Source organism: Aethalodelphis obliquidens, unplaced genomic scaffold (assembly GCF_003676395.1).
Source record: "Aethalodelphis obliquidens isolate GAN/ISIS:26980383/991018 unplaced genomic scaffold, ASM367639v1 scaffold5, whole genome shotgun sequence".
Lineage (NCBI taxonomy): Eukaryota > Metazoa > Chordata > Mammalia > Artiodactyla > Delphinidae > Aethalodelphis > Aethalodelphis obliquidens.
Genome location: NW_020837949.1, coordinates 21,644,769 through 21,658,135, shown reverse-complemented (window position 1 = coordinate 21,658,135; position 13,367 = coordinate 21,644,769).

Genomic DNA, 13,367 nt, shown 5'->3' with positions numbered 1-13,367 from the left:
TTTAATTTTTTGAGGAACCTTCATACTGTTTTCCATAGTGGCTGTTCCAATTTATATTCCTACCAACAGTGCACAAGTGTTCCCTTTTATCCACATCCTTGCCTACACCTGTTACCTGTTCTCTTTTTGCTACTAGCCATTGACAGGTGTGAAGTGATAGCTCATTGTGATTTTGATTTGCATTTCCCTATTGATGAGTGATGTTGAGCATCTTTTCATGTGTCTGTTGGCCATCTGTATATCTTCCTTGGAAAAATGTCTATTCAGGTCCTCTGCCCATTTTTTAATCAGGTTGCTTGTTTTTTTGATGTTGAGTTATATGAGTTCTTTGTGTATTTTGGATAGTAACCCCTTATTGGATATATCATTTGCAGATATCTCCCATTCAGTAGTCTACATTTTTGTTTTGTTGGTAGTTTCCTTCACTGTACAAAACATTTTTAGTTTGATGTAGTCCCATTTGTTTATTTTTGCTTTTGTTGCCTTTGCCTGAGGAAATATATCAAAAAAATATTGCTAAGACCAATATCAAAGAACATACTGCCTATGTTTTCTTCTAGGAGTTTTATGGTTTCAGGTGTTACATTTAAGTCTGTAATCCATTTTGAGTTTATTTTTGTTTATGATATAAGAAAGTAGTCAGGTTTGATTCTTTTGTAAATAGCTGTTTTCCCAACACCAATTATTGAAGAGGCTGTCCGTTCCCCATTGTATATTCTTGTCTCCTTTGTCATAGATGAATTGACCATATATGTGTTCATTCTCAAGATTGTTTTGGCTGTTCAGGGACTTTTGTGTTTCCATACAAATTTTAGAATTATTTGCTGTAGTTCTGTGAATAATTCTGTTGGCATTTTGATAGGGAATGCATTGAATCTGTGGATTGCCTTGGGGAGTATGGTCATTTTAACTATTAATTCTCCTAATTCATGAGCATAGTATATCTTTCTGTTTGTGTTGTCTTCAGTTTCTTTCATCAATATCTTATAGCTTTCCGGGTACAGGTCTTTTACCTCCTTAGTTAGATTTCTGTCTAGGTGTATTATTCTTTTTGATGCAATTAGAAATGGGATTGTTTTCTTAATTTCTCTGATAGTTCATTGTTAGTGTATTGAAATGCAACAGATTTCCACATCTGCATTTTTGTATCCTGCAACTATACTGAATTCATTGATGAGTTCTAGTAGTGTTTGTAGTGTTTAGTAGCGTCTAAACTTTGAGTCTAGTAGTGTCTTTAGGATTTTCTATGTATAGTATCATGTCATCTGGAAACAGTGACAGTTTTACTTCTTCCTTTCCAATTTGGATTCCTTTTATTATCTGATTGCTGTGGCTATGACTTCCAGTACTGTGCTTGATAAAAGTGGTGAGCGTTGTCTTCCTTGTCTTGTTACTGATCTTAGAAGAAAAGCTTTCAGCTTTTCGCCATTGAGTGTGATGTTAGCTGTGGGCTTGTTACATATGGCCTTTATTATGTTAAGCTATGCTTCCTCTATACCCTCTGTTGAGAATTTTTTTTATCACAAATAGATGCAGAATTTTGTCAGAAGCTTTTTCTGCATCTATTGAGATGATCACATGATTTTTATCCTTTATTTTGTGAATGTAGTGTATCATATGATTAATTTGCGAGTATTGAACCATCCTTGCCTCACTGGGATAAATCCCAGTTGATGAAGGTGTATGAGTTTTTTTTCCTGGTCACGCCACGTGGCATGCAGAATCTTAGTTCCCCAACCAGGTATTGAACCCGTTCCCCCTGCAGTGGAAGTGCAGAGCCCTAACCACTGAACAGCCAGGGAATTCCCTGTATGATCCTTTTAATATATTGTTGAATTAAGTTTGCTAATATTTTGTTGAGGATTTTTGCATCTATGTTCATCAGTGATATTGACCTGTAATTTCCTTTTTTGTGTGATATCTTTGTCTGATTTTGGTATCAGGGTGATGCTGGCCTTGTAGAATTAGTTCAGAAGCATTCCATCCTCTTCAGTTATTTGGAATAGTTTGAGAAGGATAGGCGTTAACTCTTCTCTAAATGTTCAGTAGAATTCACCTGTGAAACCATCTGGTCCGGGACTTATATTTGTTGTAAGTTTTTTTATTATTGATTCAATTTTATTACTGGTAATTGGTCTGTTCATATTTTCTATTTCTTCCTGATTCAGTCTTAGGAGATTGTACATTTCTAGAAATTTGTTCATTTCTTCTAGGTTGTCCATTTTATTAGCATATAATTGTTCATAGTAATCTCTTATGATCCTTTGTATTTCCATGGTGTCAGTTGTAACTTTTCCTCTTTCATTTTTTATTTTATTTATTTGGGTCCTCCCTTTTCCTTGATCAATCCTGCTAAAGGTTTATCAATTTTGTTTATCTTTTCAAAGAACCAGCTCTTAGTTTCACTGGTCTTTTCTTTTTTTTTTAGTTTTTATTTATTTCTGCCCTGATCTTTATTATTTCTTTCCTTCTATTAACTTTGGGTATGTTTGTTCTTCTTTTTCTATCCCCTTTATATAGAAGGTTAGGTTGTTTGACATATTTCTTGTTTCCTGAGGTAGGAATGTTTTGCTATAAACTTCCCTCTTAGAACTGCTTTTGCTAAATCTCATAGATTTTTGGATTGTTGTGTTTTCATTTAAATTTGTCTCCAGGTATTTTTTAATTTCCTTTTTGACTTGCTCAGTGATCCATTGGTTGTTTAGTAACATATTGTTTAGCCTCCATGTGTTTGTGTTTTCTGCTGTTGTTTTTCTTTTTTTCATTGTAGTCAATTTCTAATCTCCAGCCATTGTGGTCAGGAAAGATCCTTGATATGACTTCAGTTTTCTTAAATTTATTCAGACTTCTTTTGTGGCCTGGCATGTGATCTATCCTGGAGAATGTTCCCCATGCACCTAAAAAGAATGTATATTCCGCTGTTTTGGGGTGTGTGTGTGTGTGTGTGTGTATATATATATATATATATATATATATATACATACATACATATAAAGTTCATCTGTCATTTATTTCCTTTTCTGTCTTCATTGCACTGGCTAGGACTTCCAGTACTATGTTGAGTCATAGTGATGAGAGTGGGCTTCCTGCCTTATTCCCAACCTTAGTGAGAAGGTGTTCAGTCTTTCACTATTAAATATGATCTTCATCAAGTCGAGGAAATTTTCCTCTATTTCAAGCTTTCTTACAGTTTTTACCATGAGTGGGTGTTGAGTTTTGTCAGATATTTTTTCTGAATCAATTGATATGATTATGTGAATTTTATTTTTTAGCCTATTAATATGGTGGAATACATTGATTTTTAATTATTGAACTGGCCCTGCATCCTTGGAATAAACCCTACTTGGTCATGATGTATGTCTTTTTATATATTATTGAGTTCCATTTGCTGATATTTTGTTTTAAAATTTGCATCTATACTCATGAAGGATATTAGTTTGTAGTTTTCTCTCTCTGTGTACGTGTGTGTGTGTGTGTGCATGCGTGAGTGTGTGCTGTCTCTGTCAGGTTTTGACATCAGGGCAATACTGGCCTCAAAATTTGAGTTGAGAAGTATTTCCTCCTCTTTTATTTTCTGGAAGAGCATAGTATTAACTCCTCTTTAAACAACTGGTAGAATTCTGTTTCAAGTTCACTGATTCTTTCCTCTGTCCTCTTCATTCTGCTATTAAGACCATCTGTTGAGTTTTAAAAGTTAGGTTACTGCATTTTTCTGTCATAAAACTGCCATTCAGTTCTTCTTTATATATGTTTTCTGAATCTTTTTTCATTTGCATTAACTTCTCATTGAAGCAGTTATATGATGTCTCAGTTGATTTTTGTGTTAGGTGTGAAGAAAGGATCTAATTTTATTTTTTATGTACAAATACTCAGATTTCCCAGCACTTTTTCATTGAAAAGTACATTCTTTCTCTTTATTTTAGAGTGCCAGCTTAGTCATTAATCAAGCATTCTTACATTCATGGTTCCCTATCCCCATATCCAGATGCTCTATTCTGTTCCATTGATCAAATTGCTTATCTTTTTAGCAATACCATACTTCCTTATTACCATAGTTTTATCATAAATCTTCATGCCTGATAGAGCAAATTCTCTTCCTTTGTTCTTCAAGAGTGTTTTTGTGATTCTTGGTTCTTTGCATTTCCTTATAAATTTTGGAACTAGTTTGTCAAGTTACTTTAAAAAAGTTTTGAGATTGCATTGACTCTAGCCAATTTATGGAGAACTGATACCATCAAATTGAGTCTTCTAATACATCAATATTTATTTTTTATTCTTTTTTAACTTTTTTGTTAAATAATTATAGATTCATGGGAAGTTGCAAATATAGTACAAGAGACCCTGTATACCCTTCACCCAGCCTCCCCCAAAAGTAACATCTTACATAACTATAGTACACTATCAAAACCAGGACATTGACATTGGTGCAATCCATAGAACTTACCCAGATTTTACCAGTTGTACATGCACTCAGTTGTGTGTGTATAGCTCTATATAATCATATCACAGTCAAGATACAGAACTGTTCCATCACCACAAAGATTCCTGGTGCTGCTCTTTATGGTCACACCCATTCTTTGATTTTTTTGATAAAAATTTTAATTTCCTCCACTCAACAATATGTCTTGGAGATCCACCCACGTTAATACATATACCTAATTCTGTTTAAATGCTGAATATAACTTCATAGTACAGATACATCTTAGTATATTTAACCACCCCCCTACTGATGGACTTTTAAATTATTTTCATTTATCCACTATTTTAGACTCCACTGCAGTGACTATCCTAATACTTGCCTCCTCATGCACATATGCAGTTGTTTATCTAGGATAGAAACAGAGGAGTGTAATTACTGAGTTGTAGGATAAGCCCATCTTATATTTCAATAAGCAATGCCAAATTGTCCCTCCAAGTGGCTATACCAATTTATAATACCACCAGCAGTTAGGGAAGGATGAGCACATTGATGAAAATGAATAAAATGGAGAAAGACGGTACAATATTTCTTAAATAAATTTATTTATTTTATTTATTTATTTTTGGCTGCATTGGGTCTTCATTGCTGCGCACGGGCTTCCTCTAGTTGTGGCGAGTGGGGGCTACTCTTTGTTGCAGTGCGTGGGTTTCTCATTGCGGTGGCTTCTCTTGTTGCGGAGCACAGACTCTAGGCACGCGGGCTTCAGTAGTTGTGGTGTGCGGGCTCAAGTAGTTGTGGCCTGTAGACTCTAGAGCATAGGCTCAGTAGTTGTGGCGCACGGGCTTAGTTGCTCCGCAGCATGTGGGATCTTCCCAGACCAGGGTTCGAACCCGTGTCCCCTGCACTGGCAGGCAGATTCTAACCACTGCACCACCAGAGAAGCCCAGACGGTACAATTTTAAATAGGATTGTCAGGATGGATCTTACTGAGAAGATGGAATTTGAGTCTAAGGAAAAGAAGGCGTATGTGGCTATCTGGGGGAGAGCATTCCAGGCAGAGAGAACAGCCAGTGCAAAGGCTCTGAGGTAGCAGTGTGAGTGTGCTGGCTTGTTTGGAGAACACTGAGGAGACGAGGTTGGATTGTGGTAAGAGAAGGTGCTGACTGTGAAGGGCCTTGGAGGCCAGGGAAAGGCCTTTACTCTGAGTGAAAGGGAGATCATGGCAAGGTTTTGAGCAGAGGAGTGATGTGATCTGACTTTTTTTGTTTGTTTTTAATTTAAAAAACTTCATTGAGACAGAATTTACATACAATAAAAGGCACCCATTTTAACTGTGCAGTTTGATGAGTTTTGGTGGTTATGTAATTTGCCCAAACCCAAACACTGAGGACATGGCAGCACTAGTACCTACTGCCAAAGGCCATGCTTGTTCCTCTGTGCCCTCAGAGACAGTAATGTCCAGGCCCCAGACTGTGGTTTCCTGTCCCAGTGTATCAGGAAGGAGTGGGGACTAGGCAGCAGGAAGCCCACCCTGGGGATAACAGCATGGAGAGACCTTGAGGGCACAGGAGGGCTGGAACTCCCTACCCTCACCATTTATGCTGGTACCCATGGGCAAGGCCATCTGCTGAGCCAATTATTTTAGAGATACCCATTTAATTTGTCTCTTACTCTTGCTCTCTAGACAATTTTAGGGAGGAAAAAAAGAAAAGTCTTCTACTCACTAATTTAATTCCCTTTTTTCTACTCTTTTTTTTAATTGTAGAAGAAATGCTTTTCCATTATACAAAACTCAGGTATCATCGAATTATAATACAATAATAACATCCCTTATAATTCTCCCTCCTAAGATAACCGTCAGTAAGTTTGATACACAGTCTTTTTTTCCTTATTTACTCATATGCTAATATCTGTTAGAATTATTCATTTATTTTTACAAAAATGTCATGCATAGCATTGTGATTTTTTCCTTCACTTTTAATATCCTTTGGAGCATTTCTTGTGTCAGTATAAGCAGATCTCACTTTATTTTTGTAAATGGATGCATATTATAACATTGGGTGTTCCACCAATGATTTACCTGGTAGGAAATCTTATTCCTCCCCTTCCTGTTTCATGAGGGAATTTCCACTCCCAGGGTAACAGTATGAATGATTCCACCCCCTAGGTAGGAGTGGTTAATCTCACTGATGAGACTCAGAGTGGTTTATCTCACTGGGCATAAGCGGCCTCATCCTTTCTGGGCTGGCCTGGGAGATGCTCACATGTGGCCTCCTCCCCCATTGAACCTACCAGGGGGCCTCTGCTCCAGCAGGCATGAGACTGAAGTCCTAGGTGGGCCACTCTTGGAGAGTGGAGACAAGAAGGCTCACCTGTGGCCTCACATTTCGGTCACATTCCCCAGAGAAGCTCAATGTGGACTTTGAATTATGACTTTTCCTTAAAAGAAAAGAAAAAGAAAAAACTTCTCTCTCAAGAGGGAGAGAGCAGTATCATTTTTTGCCCACCTCAAATCCCAACATTTCTCCATTCCCCACTGATGGACATTTATGTTTTGTCACAACAAATATTGCCTTTTCCACATTTACTTTTTGTACCTATGCTAATGGGGTTGACAACAACAGGAAAGACTTTTTTTAAAATTTGTTTTATTTGTTTATTTTTGGCTGTGTTGAGTCTTTATTGCTGCGCGCAGGCTTTCTCTAGTTGCGGCAAGTGGGGGCCACTCCTCGTTGCGGTGCGCAGGCTTCTCACTGCAGTGGCTTCTCTTGTTGTGGAGCATGGGCTCTAGGCGCACGGGCTTCAGTAGTTGTGGCACACGGGCCCAGTTGCTCCGCAGCATTTGGGATCTTCCCGGACCAGGCATCAAACCCGTGTCCCCTGCATTGGCAGACAGATTCTCAACCACTGTGCCACCAGGGAAGTCCCAGGAAAGACATTTTTTGAAAGAAGCTCTCTTTAGAAGTCCTTGAATTGGGACCCAGGATGAGCATTGAGGAGAACCTTCATTATCAACACCAACTATGACAGGCTGGACTGTAAGAGTCTCCTGAGGCACAGAGAAAACTGCATCCCAGGAAGTTTTGTTCATTCAACATTAAGATTGCACCTACAGTGTGCCAGGCACAGTTTTAGGCAGTGGGAATAGAGAAATGGACAAGACATGCAAAGCCCCAGCTTTTGTGGAACCTGCAACACACAAAGAAACAAGCAGTAAACAAGGAAATGTCAGAGTGATAACAGCTACATGGTATGAAACGGGGATGATGAGTCTTAATAATTGAAACTTTTGAGAACATCGTGGAGCTGTTGTAAGAGTATGCTTTCTGGTATAAAATTGTAAAAGCAGCCATAGGCTTTATTTCAGAAATATCTAGTTCTCGAGCCTGTATTACAGTAATTGGTCTGTTGGTAAGTGATTGGTTTTCCATGGTGCTTCCCATGCCATGGTTCATTCAGGAAAGTTGTATCTGAATTTCAGCCACACATGCCCTCAATTCTCTTCCCACTGTACTCTGTACATCTTTTCAAGGCACTTTAGAATTTTATGTATGTATATATATGTTATATATATAAACTATATATATATACTATATATATATTATATTTTATATATATATAGTTTTAAAATAGTTTCTTATTGTTAGTTTTTCTGTGTGTGGTGGGATTCTATTTTGAAAACCTAGAGAGGCCTTGCATCTGGGGAGGGAGGACACAGTAGGGAATGCCAGTTTGGACTAGTGACGTGAGATCAGTCTTAGCCTGGGTGCTTTTTGGTTAAGCACACTTGGTGAGTCCTTCCAACATGAAGTCCAATATCCTTCTGTCTGAGGAAACTGTTTCCTTTGTTATTTGTTTTGTGGTTTTTAAGGTTCTCCTTCCTTCCCTTTCTCTGCTCTCTCTTATTAGAATATTATTTGTCAAATGTGGGCCTCCCTAACTCTTTTTTTTTTTTTTTTTGCGGTACTTAGGCCTTTCACTGCCGCGGCCTCTCCTGCCACGGAGCACAGGCTCCGGACGCGCAGGCCCAGCGACCATGGCCCACGGGCCCAGCCGCTCCGCGGCACGTGGGATCCTCCCGGACCGGGGCACGAACCCACGTCCCCCGCATCGCCAGGTGGACCCTCAACCACTGTGCCACCAGGGAAGCCCCCTAACTCATCTTGATGCTTTTTACTGGTTTTCTTTTCACATGTTCCAGTTTCTTGACTTTTTGTTTTACTTTTGCTTAGAATTCCTAGACTGTACTTTTCATGTTTTACACTGATTTTTTTTCCATTTTGACAATAACATTTTAAAAAAAAATTTTATTGGAGCATAGTTGATTTACAATGTTGTGTTGGTTTCAGGTGTACAGCAAAGTGAATCAGTTATACATATACATATATCCACTTTCTTTTTTTGACAATCACATTTTTATTTACTGAATGTTCTTTCATGTTCTCTGATGTCTCTTTTTTATGGGATCCTCTTTTTGTTTCATGGATTAAATATCCCCTCAATCTCTCTGAAATGCCAGATGTTCTTTTCCAGTTCTAGATTTTTCACTTTATTATTTGTTTCTTCTGGGGACTTTTTTCCTGTTAATTCTGGTCATTTCCTTCCAGGTTGCATATTTTCCTCAAAGTTGGTGATCCTTGCCCGCTGTTCCATTTTGTCCTGAAAATTTCCATTTCAGTAGTTTTTATCTAAAAGCAAAAAGTCTTCACATCTGCATTGATAGCCAAAGATGTTTTTATGGGTTCTTCACCCTTAAAGTACACTGTTCTTTCATTACTAATGGTGATGTGTTTAATCACTCTTTGGAATCCTCTCACCAAAGGAGGGCCTTCTTTTGCTCTTGTAAATAACCCCAGATGATATACTCATTTGCATGTTCGAGTACAGTCTGGATTCTGCAACAGCTGGCAGAGTGGGTGAGGAGTGGTTCCCCATCCACTCATGGTCAGCAGTTAAAAGCTCTGTTTGGGTCCACCTGCCAGAGAGAGTTGCCCTGCACCAGCATCTGTCCAGACCCTGTGATCCTGGTCACTTTAGTTTCTGGTTGTTCTGGTAGTTCCTGAAAAGCACACCTGGTTCATTTGCATCCTGAGTAATAGCTCCCTCTGCTTCAAACAGGCCATTTCATCAGGAGTTTGGCAAGATGATCTTTATAGGCTGAGGTTAGGTACGTATAAGCCCAGATCTCCAAAGAGGGACCGTCCTTCCTGGGAACAGGAATCGTAGCATGTTGAGGGTGCCATCTGTCTTTATGGTGAAGGGAAGAAGTTGTTCCAAAGCACATTCTATACCTTCATATTCTAATCTCGCTTATAGTCAAGAATTATACTCTTAGTAGAGTTTGATTTGGGGGGAAGAAAGATTAAGAAAAAAGAGGGAATAAGAGCCCTGAGTATGAGACACGGGCACAGTCACACAGCAATTTTTACTTGGCTAATTGGTATTTCTTTATCCAGGATAATTCTAAATGATAATTCTCCTTACTAGATTATTAAATTCAGGCAAATCTGCTTCTATCTGAAAGGCTTAGGAGTCGCAAACCTTCGATTATTCTGTAACTAAATGCATTACTTATAATAAAAATAGAGATGAACTAGTAATCCTCATTTCAGCTTTAAAACACGAAAAGGTCTTAAATGATTAAGAACCCTAATCCAGCAAGTAAAATTGGATGGATGCCGAGGTTTTAGATTTGAGAAGATGAGAGTTCAGGTGAGTAACATTCCAGGCTTTTACGATACAAATCTCCCTATTGGAGTAAAGAGATAAGGACAATATTAACACTTGTATAACCAGTGACAGCGTACATGAATGCATCTGTTCTGTAATTATTGTGTTGCTCTATACCTATTCTTAAAGGGTGTTAAAGCATTTACAAGAATCTGATATATTAGATGTTGAAAAATGTAAGTTGTAATCAACATTTAAGTATCTGTGGAGCTCTTATTTTCATATTTATTTGTTTTTTATTTTTTGTTAAGTGCATAAATACTTCGAGGAATTTTAAATGTTTACAAAATAATACACTAGATTTTGCAGGATAATAAAATGGATACTAGATGAAGCACTACCAATAAAGTGCATTCCTCAGTTAGAGAAACATCCCTCCCTCCCCCAGCCTCTGCATATTCTGCTTTGAGAGCTCTCTCTGATTACACCAAACCATTTATGTTATTTTGCTATGAGAAAAAGAGAATCCTACAGAGGGAGGACAAGACCAGAATCAAGAGTGATAAATTTTGTCTCATTATAAAATCCTCTCCATGGCTATTTTTCTCTCTGCCCCACATTAAACTCGTGACTCTTCTCCCTGGTTCTCAGGTGGCAATTTCTTCAGTGTGTTTGGAACTCTACCTAGAAAAGCAGACTGGATAATGTCCCCAAACAACTTTTATATGCACAAAAGGCCTTTACCAAACAGTAATAAGAAAATTACTTTTAATTAATCGTGTTGCCCCTTTATATTATTTCTCTTCACAGAAGAAAACTAAATAACAACAAAACCCCCAAACTACTCTAGATAGAAAAATTTAAAAACATTGAGTTTTTGAAAAATTTGAGTAATTCTTTTTTTTTTTTTTTTTTTTTTTTGCGGTACGCGGGCCTTTCACTGCTGTGGCCTCTCCCGTTGCGGAGCACAGGCTCCGGACGCGCAGGCTCAGCAACCATGGCTCACGGGCCCAGCCGCTCCGCGGCACGTGGCATCCTCCCGGACCGGGGCACGAACCCGCGTCCCCTGCATCGGCAGGCGGACTCTCAACCACTGCGCCACCAGGGAAGCCCTTGAGTTCTATTGTGAGGTTTTTTGTTTTGTTTTGTTTTGGCCACACAGCTTTTGGGATCCTAGTTCCCCGACCAGGAATCGAACCCGGGCCGTTAGCAGTGAGAGCATGGAGTCCTAATCACTGGACCGCCAGGGAATTCCCAGAGTTCTATTTTTGAACTCAGAAAGATCCTATGTACTCAAAGTAAGTTAAAATTTAGATGGAAGGAGATACATGGACTTTCACACTAAGTAATAATGAAGAAGATGATGAATATGCTTGGATGCTTGCTCTGTGCAAGCTTTATTTTAGGTCTTACCTGAGCCTCACTGGGTGGGCACCACTGTGGTTCCCATTTTGCAAATGGGGAAACTAACTTGCAGAGGTGGGCCGTTGCTCATATTCACCCAGACATAGACCTTCTCTTGGTCAAGAGTACAGAAAGTAATTTATTCTTTAAACTTCTATTTGCCTGTTATGTGAGTCTGGTAAAACCATGTAATATTTGAGTTAAATACAAATAAGAAAGTGTTGAATAGAAACGTCATCGTTATGAGGGTGCTCCATAGCTCCCAAGGATAGTAAATCCCAATGGCTTGAAGAAAATGTCACTAAAGGGTTAAAAAGCTGACTTAGCTGACTTTTCTATTTCAGGTACAATTTTATGTAGGTAGTGATGGTCTTCATAGCCTGGGATAGAAAGCATCTGGCATTATGCCCAGAACTTGCCAACCCTTCAAGTATTACGAGAAAAATTATGGTTTAGGTTAATTTGGGATCTTGGCTGGTGGCCATGGCTTATATAGCTTCTGAACTGAGAGCAGGGAGGGATGAGCTGAATTTCACTCCACCTCCTTCCTTTAGTAAAAGGAGTGTGTGAGGAGAAGGGAAAGGGATGGTACTAATCAAAGAAAAAGTGCATATTATTAAAATGAGCAAAATCAGGACCTCAATTACCAGGTCTCTGGAGGGGCCTAGGCATGCTGCAGGGGACACCGAAAGAAACAGGAAGTAGAAGATGGTTGGTGAGACAGAGGCGGATCCCAAGTGGAGGAGGGGGATGCTGGCTCACGGGAAAGTCGCTAGGAGTTGGCTCAGCTCTCCTCCTAGGCAAACCGGAGGGGGGCCAGTGTCCTCAAAGAGGCTTCCTCTCCCGGAGCTGGAGAGTTTAAAGGCCTAGAGTAGAGTGACACTGAAGGCCCCAGATGGCGGTGTCTCCCCCATCGCAATGCAGGTACTAACTGGTATACGAGGTGGAAACTTCCAGTATTATCACCCCAAACAAAGATTTTAATAGTGAATAAACTATTTCAAGTGGGAATTATATAGGCAGGGGCTATCCCCTGCAAATGCCAGACAGCAAAAATAAATTAGGGGCCTCAACCAGATCCTAGCCAGAAGCTGAACCTGGTGGGCCTCTGTGCTTAAATAAATAAATGGATGGATGAATGAATGAATGAATAAATGGAGGAGAAGGAGGGAGGGAGGAAGGAAGGAAGGAAGGAAGGGAGGGAGGGAGAGAGGGAGGGAGGAAGCCCTTATTTGTACTTGTTGTCGATTTCTGTGGTATCTCCATAGATACTCCCATCATGGCAGGTTTCGAACTATCAATGTGAAGTCACTGCAGATACAGAGCAGTGACCCTCTTGGGCCAGTATCATCCAGCCGCAGCCCACCACTGAGTCTGCCCTAACTCAGGAGTCTGGTTTGTCCTCATCCATAAAGCAAAGACAACTATAATAAGGTGACTCTGTGTCCCTCCCCCTCCACTGATTACACATTCACCACAGAATGCAAAACTGGAGCTTGATGTGCTTTGGAAATTTGGGTGTTAATCAAAACTTTCCATAAATGTTGTGAAATTCTTTGGTTGTTTTATATTAAATAAAACCCTCTGGCAGGGTTTCAAATGTGTCTGAAAATTACTTGTAAGGTTATTAGGAGGATAACAAAATGTAATTTAAATATAATTTTACTACCAAAACATGTTAATTGAGCTTCCCTGGTGGCGCAGTGGTTGAGAGTCCGCCTGCCGATGCAGGGAACACGGGTTGGTGCCCGGTCCGGGAAGATCCCACGGAGCGGCTGGGCCCGTGAGCCATGGCCGCTGAGCCTGCGCGTCCGGAGCCTGTGCTCCGCAACGGGAGAGGCCACAGCAGTGAGAGGCCCGCGTACCGCAAAAA